Source organism: Castor canadensis, chromosome 19, assembly GCF_047511655.1.
Source record: "Castor canadensis chromosome 19, mCasCan1.hap1v2, whole genome shotgun sequence".
Classification (NCBI taxonomy): domain Eukaryota; kingdom Metazoa; phylum Chordata; class Mammalia; order Rodentia; family Castoridae; genus Castor; species Castor canadensis.
This window is the reverse complement of record NC_133404.1, coordinates 24395015-24407209: the sequence shown is the minus strand read 5'-3', so window position 1 is coordinate 24407209 and position 12195 is coordinate 24395015. Positions and strand designations below refer to the sequence as shown.

Sequence of the window (12195 nt, the reverse complement as noted above, 5' to 3'; positions counted from 1 at the left end):
GGCTATTCTAACAGGGGTGAGGTGGAATCTTAGTGTGGTTTTAATTTGCATTTCCTTTATTGCTAGAGATGGTGAGCATTTTTTCATGTGTTTTTTGGCCATTTGAATTTCTTCTTTTGAGAAAGTTCTGTTTAGTTCACATGCCCATTTCTTATTGGTTCATTAGTTTTGGGAGAATTTAGTTTTTTAAGTTCCCTATATATTCTGGTTATCAGTCCTTTGTCTGATGTATAGTTGGCAAATATTTTCTCCCACTCTGTGGGTGTTCTCTTCAGTTTAGAGACCATTTCTTTTGATGAACAGAAGCTTTTTAGCTTTATGAGGTCCCATTTACCTATGCTATCTCTTAGTTGCTGTGCAGCTGGAGTTTCATTGAGAAAGTTCTTACCTATACCTACTAACTCCAGAGTATTTCCTACTCTTTCTTGTATCAACTTAAGAGTTTGGGGTCTGATATTAAGATCCTTGATCCATTTTGAGTTAATCTTGGTATAGGGTGATATACATGGATCTAGTTTCAGTTTTTTGCAGACTGCTAACCAGTTTTCCCAACAGTTTTTGTTGAAGAGGCTGCTATTTCTCCATCGTATAGTTTTAGCTCCTTTGTCAAAGATAAGTTGCTTATAGTTGTGTGGCTTCCTATCTGGGTCCTCTATTCTGTTCCACTGGTCTTCATGTCTGTTTTTGTGCCAGTACCATGCTGTTTTTATTGTTATTGCTTTGTAATATAGTTTGAAGTCAGGTATTGTGATACCTCCTGCATTGTTCTTTTGACTGAGTATTGCCTTGGCTATTCGTGGCCTCTTGTGTTACCATATAAATTGCATGGTAGATTTTTCGATCTCTTTAATGAATGTCATTGGAATTTTGATGGGAATTCATTAAACATGTAGATTACTTTTGGGAGTATCGACATTTTTACTATGTTGATTCTACCAATCCATGAGCATGGGAGATCTCTCCACTTTCTACAGTCTTCCTCAATCTCTTTCTTCAAAGAAGTGTATAGTTTTCCTTGTAGAGGTCTTTCACATCTTTTGTTAGGTTTACACCTAGGTATTTGATTTTTTTTTGAGGCTATTGTAAATGGAATTGTTTTCATACATTCTTTTTCCGTTTGCTCATTGTTAGTGTGTAGAAATGCTAATGATTTTTCTATGTTGATTTTATATCCTGCTACCTTGCTATAGCTATTGATGATGTCTAGAAGCTTCTGAGTAGAGTTTCAAAAACTATTTTATGACAGGGTTTTTTGGCTTATGTGAACAGCTCCTGTCTAGCATGCACAAAGCCCTGAGGACAAACTCCAATACCACCAAAAACAATACTTTAACTCAACTATATTTGGTTACAAACATTTCAATCTTTTGAAATCATCAGGAAAACACTTACTTGAAAATTCTTATCCCAGAATATTCCCTGGGCCAGACTTTATGAGGAAAAAAAAGCATTTTCCCAACGCTATCATCTGACCCTAGTAAGTGCCTGGGTAAATTGTGTTTTGTTTTGGCAGTACTGCAGTTTGAGCTCAGGATCTCAAGATTGCTAGGCAGGCCTCTACTTTTGAACCACTCCAGTAGTCACTTTCTTTTGTTTGATACTTTCTAGATAGGGACTCTCAAACTATTTGCCAGGCTGACCTCAAGTCACTATCCTCCTGACCTCAGCCTTCCTAGTAGCTAAGATTAAAGGCATGAACCAGCGGTACTTAACTATACTAATTTTTTTTTAATTTTCATAGACTAAGAATGATAAGAACAGATTAAGGTGCTACAAAAACCCTAAATAAAAAGAAAGGTGGGTGTGGCAAAGGAAAACCATATAGCCTCAGGTATGCAAAGAGAGTACTTTAGCCAAGCACCAGTGGATGACAGCTGTAATCCTAGCAAATAGTTGGCGAGACCCTATCTCAAAAATACCAAACACAGAAAGGGCTGACTGAGTGGCTCAAGAGGTAGAGTACCTGCCCTAGACTTCAAACTCCAGTTACACAAAAAAAAAAAAAGAAAAAAAAGCACTTTAACAATGAAGTACATTCCAGAACTAAGAATTTATGAATGTAGGTAGTTTTGAATTCCAGCTCACATTACTCCTTTAACAGAGAATAGTTCATTTTTAGAGCAATGAAAAGACAATAAATATAAATTTGATGGTTTAGATCAGCAATTTGTGAAAAGAAACAAAATTATTTAGTTGTCTTGGTGGCATATGCCTGTAGGGCAAGAATCAGTAGGCTGAGGCAGGAGGATGTTGAATTCAAGATTATATTGGTTATTTAGTGAAACTATATTTGATGGAAAAAAGTTAGTTTCTAAACTATGTTCATGTACATTCCTCTTTTCGTGATAAAATCTAAGTTTTGTTCAGTGGTTAAATTGTTCACCTTGGTAGAAATTGGATGAAAGGGTATACCTTTTAGTAAAGGAAAAAACAGATAAATTCCCCGTATGTATGTATGTATATGTGCAGGTATGTATGTATTTATCTGTTTAGTTGTACTTGGATGGGAACTCAGGGTCTTAAACTTCTTTTACACATGCTCTACCATTTGACCTTCACCATCAGTTCCAAGAACTTTTACTTTTTCTGTTTTATTTTTTGTGGTATTGAGTTTTGAACTCAGGTCATCACACTTGCTAGGCAGGCATTCTTCCACTTGAATCACTTCTCAAGTCGAATGTACTTTTCCTTAACTCTACAAATCTCAACAATCCTTGATGTTTGGGGGCTGACATATTCTGACCTCTCAAAAAGAGTGAGGAAAAAGAACATTCCTGGCCAGAGAGAATGCAGGAATAAAACCCCTCACTAAAAGTAGCTATCCCAGTAGGGGCCCTTAAACAGAACCCTGACACACTAAACGAGCTTCAGAGAGTATACTTCTATACTTAAGAAAAAAAGTCTTTCCTGAGACTAGAAATATAGACTAGCTGTGTAGCACTTGCATAGTATGCCTGAGTCTCTGTGTTTAATCACCATTTTGCAAAAATCAATCAATAAATAAATCGATATATAAATTAATAAAACTTGCTTTTACCAGTATCAGTGGTTAGTTTGTTGGAGTAAGGGTTCAGGTGTCTGACTCCCATGACTCAGAAGTCCAGGCAACCAGTGATCATATGATTACATCAAAGACTGCGCATTTACTGTGAAAAAAAAATTATTCAATGATTTTTGAAAATTTACCTGTAAAAATGTAAAAGCATTGCAAGGAAGGCTTTATTAGGACCACTGTGATAGAGTATGGGATTCATTGTGATGGAATTTTTTAGTGTTGGAGACAGACATTGGGCTCAACTCTGACCACAGCAGGTACAACCTGGTATTTACAGTTAAAAAGCAATACACAGTACATGGGATGGAAAATTACTAAGGGGAAAAACATCATGATTAAGTGGGGTGTGATACTGGCTAAACTCATCTAACAGTACTCTTATTAAAGAAAGGCAGGACCAGGCGTTGGTGGCTCACACCTGTAATCCTAGCTACTAAGGATACAGGGATCAGGAGGTTCTTCATTCAAAGGTAGCCTGAGCAAATATTTCACAAGAACCTTTGTTAAAAATACCTTAAACAAAACAGGACTGGTGGAGTGGCTCAAGTGGTTGAGTGGCTGTCTTGCAAGCTTGAGGCCCTGAGTTCAAGTCCCAGCACCAGAAAACAAAAGAAAGACAGGCTAGAATAACCAAACATCACGTGGAAGTTTGTTTTGGATCAAGACATTGATCACATACTGGGGGTGATCAGTTATCAATAATGAGAAACATAGTTATTATATTTTGCTATAATAGGATTTAACAGAAAAAATTAAAATGCTGAATGCTTTTTGAGAATCATTCGGAAGCCTGATGAAATGGTGGTTTATAATTCAATAATCCAATGAGTAGTACCAAAACAATCAAACAAAAAACAGAAGGCTAAGTTTTGGTATTTCAAACTCTGTCACTCTGCATATTCATTATACTCCCTTTACTACAATGGTGCTCATATTATCACCCAAATATTATTGTGAACTAACTTGTTTTTCCAGTATTTGTGTTTGCTTTGGTTTAATTAAATCTTAAAAAGCATAGCATGTCAGGCTTCAGTGGGTCCTACCTGTAATCATAGCTACTCAGAAGGCAGAGATAAGGAGGATCCCACAGTTTGAAAGCAGCCTCAGCACATAGTTCTGCAAGACCACATCTTGAAAAATACCCATCACAAAAAATGTCTGGTGGAGAGGCTCAAGGTATAGGGCCTGAGTTCATAACCTAGTACCAGAAAAAAGCATACAAGTTCAAAATCTTCCACAATTCACGAATTCTTCATTTTTTCATTAATCATTCAGAATTTAACTGTGAGTGTATGTTCATATGTGAGTTTGGATCTGGTGAAAAGCTAAGCACAATTATGTAAAAATTATGCAACTTTAAAATATTGGCATGATAAGAAATTTAAGGGGATGTAGAGAGCCAAGTGCTGGTGGCTCATACTTGTAATCCTACCTACTTAGAAGGCTGAAATGGGGTGGATCATAGTTGGAGGACAGCACAGCCAAGAAGTTAACTAGATCCGATGTCTAAATTAACCAGAGCAAAAGGAACTGGATTTGGCAGCATAAGTGTAGAGTGCATGTTTTGTGTACTTGTAGCACAGAGTTCAAACCCCTGGCCCACGAAAAACAAAAGTGTGGAATAATTCCAAAATTAAAAACTTCCTTTGACAAATTCAGGAATCTTCAACTAGTACCACAGGTATACATATTCATGAATACATACTCAATCACAGTATACACATACACACAGTTTACAAATCTCTCTATGTGTGTATATATACACGAACAACTTTTTTAGGTTATAGTTCTATTTAGGGAGAAATCTGTGCTCATTTAACAAATTATAAGAATTCAAAACATTTGGAAATGCACAATTCTTTAAGCCTTTTGATTTGTGCAGTTCCACTTTCAATGTGTTCACTTAGTCTTTCTATTCAAATACACAATTAAGAAATACCTTCATGAGGGTGGGGTATTGTTCAGTGCTACAGCAATACCACTTGCTTAGCCTGTGTTACCCCTGGATTCAACACAACGTGGGAAAAATGTCTGTTTATTTGTTGTTCCATTGTATTTATATGTATGATTTAATATACAAAATTATAATACAACCGAGCAAGGTAATAATAGTATTCGTTAACAATGTAGTATTCCAAGTTTGAAATGTTAGGTGGAGAATCTTTTTTTGAAAGTGAGAAATTTACATTGAAATATCAATGCAATTAATGAAATAAAAACTTTCTCTGAAGTCTAAGGTTACATACCTCCACCCCATCAATGATTAAATTGCTAGGGGATCAAATGCTTCTTAATACAATTAAAATTCTTCATATTCATAAAATAGTTCTTAAAATGTAGTTTGGGGTAGATGTTATTTTATGTTGTCATCTTTGAATTGCAGAAAATCGCAATTCAAGAAGTATTTTTCTTTCCAGCATAGGCTGTTTTCAAAATCAGTATTACCACAGAAGACTTTCTTTTAGGCTCACACCAGCCAGACCCGGTTCCTGGGGCTCAGATGCAGGAAGAACCGCGACCTCCAAGCTGAGGCTGCAGAGGAAGTGCGTCATCATTCAGCGCTTCCGGAAGGTGAGGCGCGGTGAGGATGGCTGCGGCCCCCGAAACTGCTTATGCCAGTGTTGTAGGAAGCTTGGGAAGGAATGCAAAGCGCCTTGTAGGTTTTGGGCTTAATGGTCACGGGAGAGTGAGGGGCAGTATTTATTGTTGTTTTGCTTTTCTGTTCAACACATTTTTTCATACAAATATTTCATACAAATTTGCACGTAAAATCTGAACAACCTACCGTATATAACATAGATGTGAAAATATACAGCTTTCTCTGGTAATATTTTCTTGTTTCCTTTCAATCCGGCTTTACCAATACGACCAAAAGAGTGTTTTGATTTTATGTAAAACAAAATTAAAATTGTTTTGCACCCATTCTATTGTTAGAATTCAGTCATGGGTCGATTTGTATGTGTTTCATCCTTTAAAATGTTTGGGATCGTTTTCTTCTCTTTCTTTTTGCAATACTGGGTATTTGGAATATTTTTAACATAATTGAATTACTAAAGAATTTTTCAGTAGGTTTAATGGTAGAGATTATTCCTACTTAAGATTCCTCTTAAGTATTGTGTTTGGGGGTGGATTGTAAAGAATTGTCTTTTTATGTTACCATTCTCTCATTTTTTATTACAAAATACCTGTTATGAAAGAGGCCAGAAACAAGGACTATTGAGAGCCAATTTGACAAACTGCTACACTGTTTATCTCAAAGGTTCATATAGATTTTGCATACCATATAAGTAGTAGCTGTTTGTTTGGGTTTCTAATGTGTCTTGTTTAAAATTTATTTAATGAAATCTCACATGATAAATTTGAATGTGTATATATAAATAGACCACTGCAATGTCAGTGTCTTCCTGTGTGGGAAGGATATCAGGCTAAATGAGGAAAATAGCATAGGCAAGTAGTTATTTATAGACAATGATCATTTAGAGAGGTGGGATGAATAGAATATTATTAAGCAGTAAGGGGGGATTCTGACTGAGGATAGTATCATGGTGATTAGTTGTCATCTGTGCAATAGTGAAAGATGAAAAAAATTAATCTATCTAGAGTGTGGGAGTTTTGGTAAATCAAGTTAGTAGGTATTGTGGGAAAACTGGATTCTATCAGAATGTACCTGGATGGTCCTTGCAGAAAGTTACAAAGAGACTGAACAAGTTTTATTAAGCATTGATTTTTGTTGTATTGGTGAATTTAAGTTTCTGGTGTGTTGTTTGTTGATGTGCTTCTTGAGGTTGAAACCCCGAGCTTGGTGCATGCCAGGCAGGTATTGCACAACTGTGATATAAGTGAATTCCAGAAAATCAAGGTATGATAAAATTTTACCTCTCCTTCATATGTGACTCTCCCCTTTTGATGGAAGAAAAAGCACATTTTTTCTTGACTTCTAGATTTATACTCTTGTGTTTTGAAAACATGTTTTATGTTTTCTCTGTAATTCTTAACTTTCATGTGTAATAATGGAAATTGAAAGCCAAAATTCCTTGATCCTGCTCCTTCCCCAGAATTTGTTCTGCAGATTTTCCTGCCTCCGCTTAAGGTTCTTTATCTTTTGAAAGTAGATATGTTAACTATCTCTGGCCTATTCTCTTTACCCTTAGCTTTCATAGACCCTCTTAGTCTCCTCCTCCTCTGATATTATAAATGACTTTAAAACTTTTTTCTTAAACATAAAAACATTTTCATTATCCTCTTGTAGGTGTAAGTTTATCTAACATTTTGTACCAGAGTTTAATTGTTTCTACCATTTTGATATTTACTTTTCTTCAGTGATATTGTTTAACTTTCTTTGTATCTCTTTGCCAAAGGCAATTGTTTTCTACTTTACACATTTACTAGTATCACCCAGGGGCTTCTTAATATACTAAGAACAAACTTCAACCTAGGGCTAAAATTCACAAGTTCTTTTTGTTGGCTTGTAATTTGCATTTTTAACTAGTGCCTGTGTGAGAGAAGTCAAAGATCCCCACTGGAATACCAGTTAGATACTTGTGAAGAAAAATCACAGATGTGTACAGAATAAGAGGAAAGAGCAGAGGTGAATCCCACTTTGAAAATAAAAATGAGTGTTTTAACACCCAAATGCCCTAAGCACTGTGGAGCAGGTGTGGGATCAGATACAGGGATGGAAACATAAACCTAATCCTAGACCTACTGATACACAATTCATAGTAATCTGTATGTTCCTTATATTTTGGGAATCACTGAGCTAGATTCACTCAGAAATCTCTAGTTTCAGGAGCAAAAGTCAACTTGGAGAGCATTTGGATGGTTATTGCTTTTTGTCTGTGTCCTAAGTCAGCTGCAGGGTTTTTTTTTTTCAGAAGAGTCAGGCATTTTTGGCCCCATACTACATGTGCAAGGATTTATGTACTCTTTGGGATGGTGTTAGAGCCCTTGTCTGGTTTGATCAATCCCCCCAAACTCCAGGATCAATCCCCAGTACTACAAAACAAAACATAGTATTCCTAGGGTGTTCTGTCCTCCCCTCCTATCTGGCTTCGCAGTGGGACTCAAAATTGTGGAATTTGCATAGACTTAAAGATAGCTACAAAATTCTAGTTACTCAGACTCCTGTACAGATCTTCTTAATACAGGACCACATCTGACAAAGGGCAAAAGCAACTGAGATGCAACTTAAGCTTCGTGAAAACTTCAAAAACAGTTCATTTTAGGCAGATTGACTAAACAGGGGCATGGCATTTCCCAGAAACTCCCACACGTAATTTGTAAGGACACAGCTGCATGCATTTATTGTGAAAAAGTCATGTGATATTTGAGGAATTCCTTGCAGGTGGGTTCTTGCAACTAACCCCCCAATCTTTTCAGTCTGCATTGAGGCAGCAGATCATTTATTAACTTAGGAAGAGTCCACCTTGTTTTCCAGGTAAGAGAGTAGGAGAAACTCTGAAACAGAAACCTAACCATTGGGATTAACAGACAATAGCCTCAGTTCCTCCTTGTCATGCAGAGTTTTAGGAGGCCCAGCCAGAGTGGAGCTGAACATCACAGGACGCTTGCATCTAGGTGTTGCTTCCAGCTTGCATGTAGGTGAACATATGTTCAGCTTATTATCTCATAACTGATGTGCAGGTACTATTTCTTTCTTTGTCTCTGCTAGTTACATGGCTGACGCTGAAAAGGAGCTCATAGCCTTGTAGGCCAATTCGCTATGGTACTCCTCAGCTCATTCTTTATAGTTGTTCTTTTCACAAATGAATGAAAGGACAAGAGCATGGATCTACTGGTTTAGTGTTTCCCTAGTAACCTCAAGGCCCTGAGTCCAAACCCCAGTATGGCCAAAAAAGTTGTTCTTTGGGGAGTCTAAGATTTTGGGGGGATTGTTTTGAACATAGAATATGTTTCCAGTATAAGTTATCATCTATTGAATACTGTATAATTCACAGCTCTTTTGGCTTTCCATGGAAATTACTATGCTACAGATGATGAAAATGTTATACAATATGAGGCTCAGTAGTAGTGAGGTTGATCAGCATGTATAGGGACCAGTGTTTAATTTCCACCATCACAAGAAAAAAAAAAGCCAAAAATTAAGCTGACAGTTGAAGAGGTAGAGCTGGAGTACAAAGTTAAGTATTCACAATGTTCTCCTCTTTAGAGACTTCACTGAACTTAATTCCTGAAGTTCAAGTTTACTGCATGGAACCCAGAACACTTTGTCATTTCTAAAAAATGAATTCTGATACCTGGGAATGGTGATGCATGATTGTAAAAACTGCACTCAGGAGGTAAAGCCAAGTAAATCATGTTTCAGGTCAGCCTGGGATATATAATGAGGCTCTGTCTCAAAAAAATATAATCTACATATAAGAAATATTTCAGAAAATAGTGCTGCTTTGCAAATTTGTAAAGCTAATAGACAAATTGTGAAATTATCTTCCCCAAAACTGTTGGCATTCCTTCCCAATCTTGACCTCTTCTACCAACAAGAACCCTCCATGTAGCTCTTCATACTTACATTCCTTTTGATTATGTATTTAACCACTAGGGATTGTGTGTGTGCTCTTTCTCTTTTCCTTATTATACATGCTATTTTCTTTTTCACTGAATGTCATATGTGTAATATTTATACATGCTGTTGTGTGTAAGTCCAGATTGATCCTTTTCATTTGTAGACAGCATAATGTGTACTTTACCAGATACTACATTTAGCAGATATATGTGAATATCACACATTTGTGTATGTATATACTTAGTCATCATCAGTACATTTATCCCCTACTAGATGGTCATTCCTCTGCTCAGTGTTTGGGTCATGTGTACCTTGCTCTTATGACTAACCTTGCTGCCACAAACATCTAAGCACATGTGTCCTGATTTCTGTAACTTCCCATCTCTCAGGGATCTGTTCATGAGAATGAAACTGATACATCTTCAGCTCAAATATTTGTCATGAAATGTTAATTTCAAGAACTGCTGTTGGAAAGCTTATACTTTCCAACAAAAACTGTGTGTGATTTACACATCAACTGTTCTTCTTTGCAGCATGAGCTATAGAAGATTACATGCAAAGTTCATAAAAAATCATTTATTTTCATTTTGATAGTAGCATTGTTTGTTATAGCCAAAAAATTAATGATAATAATGAGTAAATAAAAGAGTATATGAATCCAATGGAATTCATCCACATATTTATAAAAAACAAACTGTACGTGTAAAATCTTTTTTTTCTAATTTCTTTTATTCATATGTGCATACAATGTTTGGGTCATTTCTCTCCCCTTCCCCGCCCCCTCCCTTTCCCTAGCCCCCTCTCTCTCCTCCCCACCCCCTCGCTACCAGGCAGAAACTATTTTGCTCTTATCTCTAATTTTGTTGAAGAGAGCATATAAGCAATAATAGGAAGGACCAAGGGTTTTTGCTAGTTGAGATAAGGATAGCTATCCAGGGAGTTTACTTGCATTGCTTTCCTGTACATATGTGTTACATTCTAAATTAATTCTTCTCAAACTAACCTTTTCTCTAGCTCCTGGTCCCCTTCTCCTATTGGCCTCTGTTGCTTTAAAGCTTCTGCATTAGTTCCTTTGGATTGAGGACATCAAATGCTATCTTGGTTTGTTTTTTGGGTTTCTTGCCTATCCTCATACGTCCCTTGTGTGCTCTTGCCTCATCATGTGATCAAAGTCCAATCCCCTTGTTGTGTTTGCCCTTGATCTAAAGTCCACATATGAGGGAGAACATACGATTTTTGGTCTTCTGGGCCTGGCTAACCTCAGGATGATGTTTTCCAGTTCCATCCATTTACCTGCAAATGATAAGATTTCATTCTTCTTCATGGCTGAGTAGTATTCCATTGTGTATAAATATCACATTTTCTTAATCTATTCCTCAATAGTGGGGCATCTTGGCTGTTTCCATAACTTGGCTATTGTGAATAGTGCTGTATTAAACATGGGTGTGCAGGTGCCTTTGGAGTAACCTGTGTCGCATCCCTTTGGGTATATCCCCAAGAATGGGATTGCTGGATCATATGCCAGGTCTATGTTTAGACTTTGAAGAAGTCCCCAAATTTTTTTCCAGAGTGGTTGCACCAGCTTTTATTCCCACCAGCAGTGTATGAGGGTTCCTTTCTCCCCACATCCTCGCCAACACCTGTTGTTGGTGATTTTTCTAATGGCTATTCTAACAGGGCTGAGGTGGAATCTTAGTGTGGTTTTGATTTGCATTTCCTTAATGGCTAGAGATAGTGAGCATTGTTTCATCTGTTTTTTGGCCATTTGAATTTCTTCTTTTGAGAAAGTTCTGTTTAGTTCACTTCCCATTTCTTTATTGGTTCATCAATTTTGGGAAAGTTTAGTTTTTTGAGTTCCCTATATATTCTGGTTATCAGTCCTTCGTCTGATGTGTAGCTGGAAAATATTTTCTCCCACTCTGTGGGTGGTCTCTTCAGTTTAGAGACCATTTCTTTTGTTGAGCAGAAGCTTTTTAGTTTTATGAAGTCCCATTTGTCTATGCTATCTCTTAGTTGCTGAGCTGCTGGGGTTCCATTGAGAACGTCCTTGCCTATACCTATTAGTTCCAAAGTATTTCCTACTCTTTCCTGTACCAACTTTAGTGTTTGGGGTGTGATATTAAGGTCCTTGATCCATTTTGAGTTAATATTGATATAAGGTGATAAACATGGATCTAGTTTCAGTTTTTTGCAGACTGCTAACCAGTTTCCCCAGCAGTTTTTGTTGAAGAGGCTGTCTTTTCTCCATTGTGTATTTTTAGCACCTTCATCAAAGATAAGTTGGTTATAGTTGTGTGGCTTCATATCTGGGTCCTCTATTCTGTTGCACTTGTCTGCATGTCTGTTTTTGTGCCAGCACCATGCTGTTTTTATTGCTATTGCTTTGTAATATACTTTGAAGTCAGGTATCGTGATACCTCCAGTGTTGATCTTTTTGCTCAGTATTGCCTTGGCTATTTGAGGTCTCTTGTGTATGTAAAATCTTTGATGGATTTTTGCTTCTCTTTTGCCATGCAGTTGGTAGATGTCACAAGCAGAAAGTCGGCTTTGCCCTCTGTGTCACCAAAACAGACACCAACAGCCCTGAGTATTCAGATATGACAACCTGAATGACAGC

At 37.0% G+C, this 12195-nt stretch overlaps 1 long non-coding RNA gene across 1 annotated transcript in view; it reads left to right on the top strand.

Moving 5' to 3' along the window:
* Nucleotides 1-5630: 5630 nt before the first annotated feature.
* LOC141419275 (uncharacterized) overlaps nt 5631-12195 on the top strand; it is a 91698-nt gene continuing 85133 nt past the window's right edge. Inside the window, exon 1 of the long non-coding RNA XR_012444063.1 lies at nt 5631-5711. This is a non-coding gene — a long non-coding RNA (uncharacterized lncRNA). The remainder of the gene's footprint in view (nt 5712-12195) is intronic.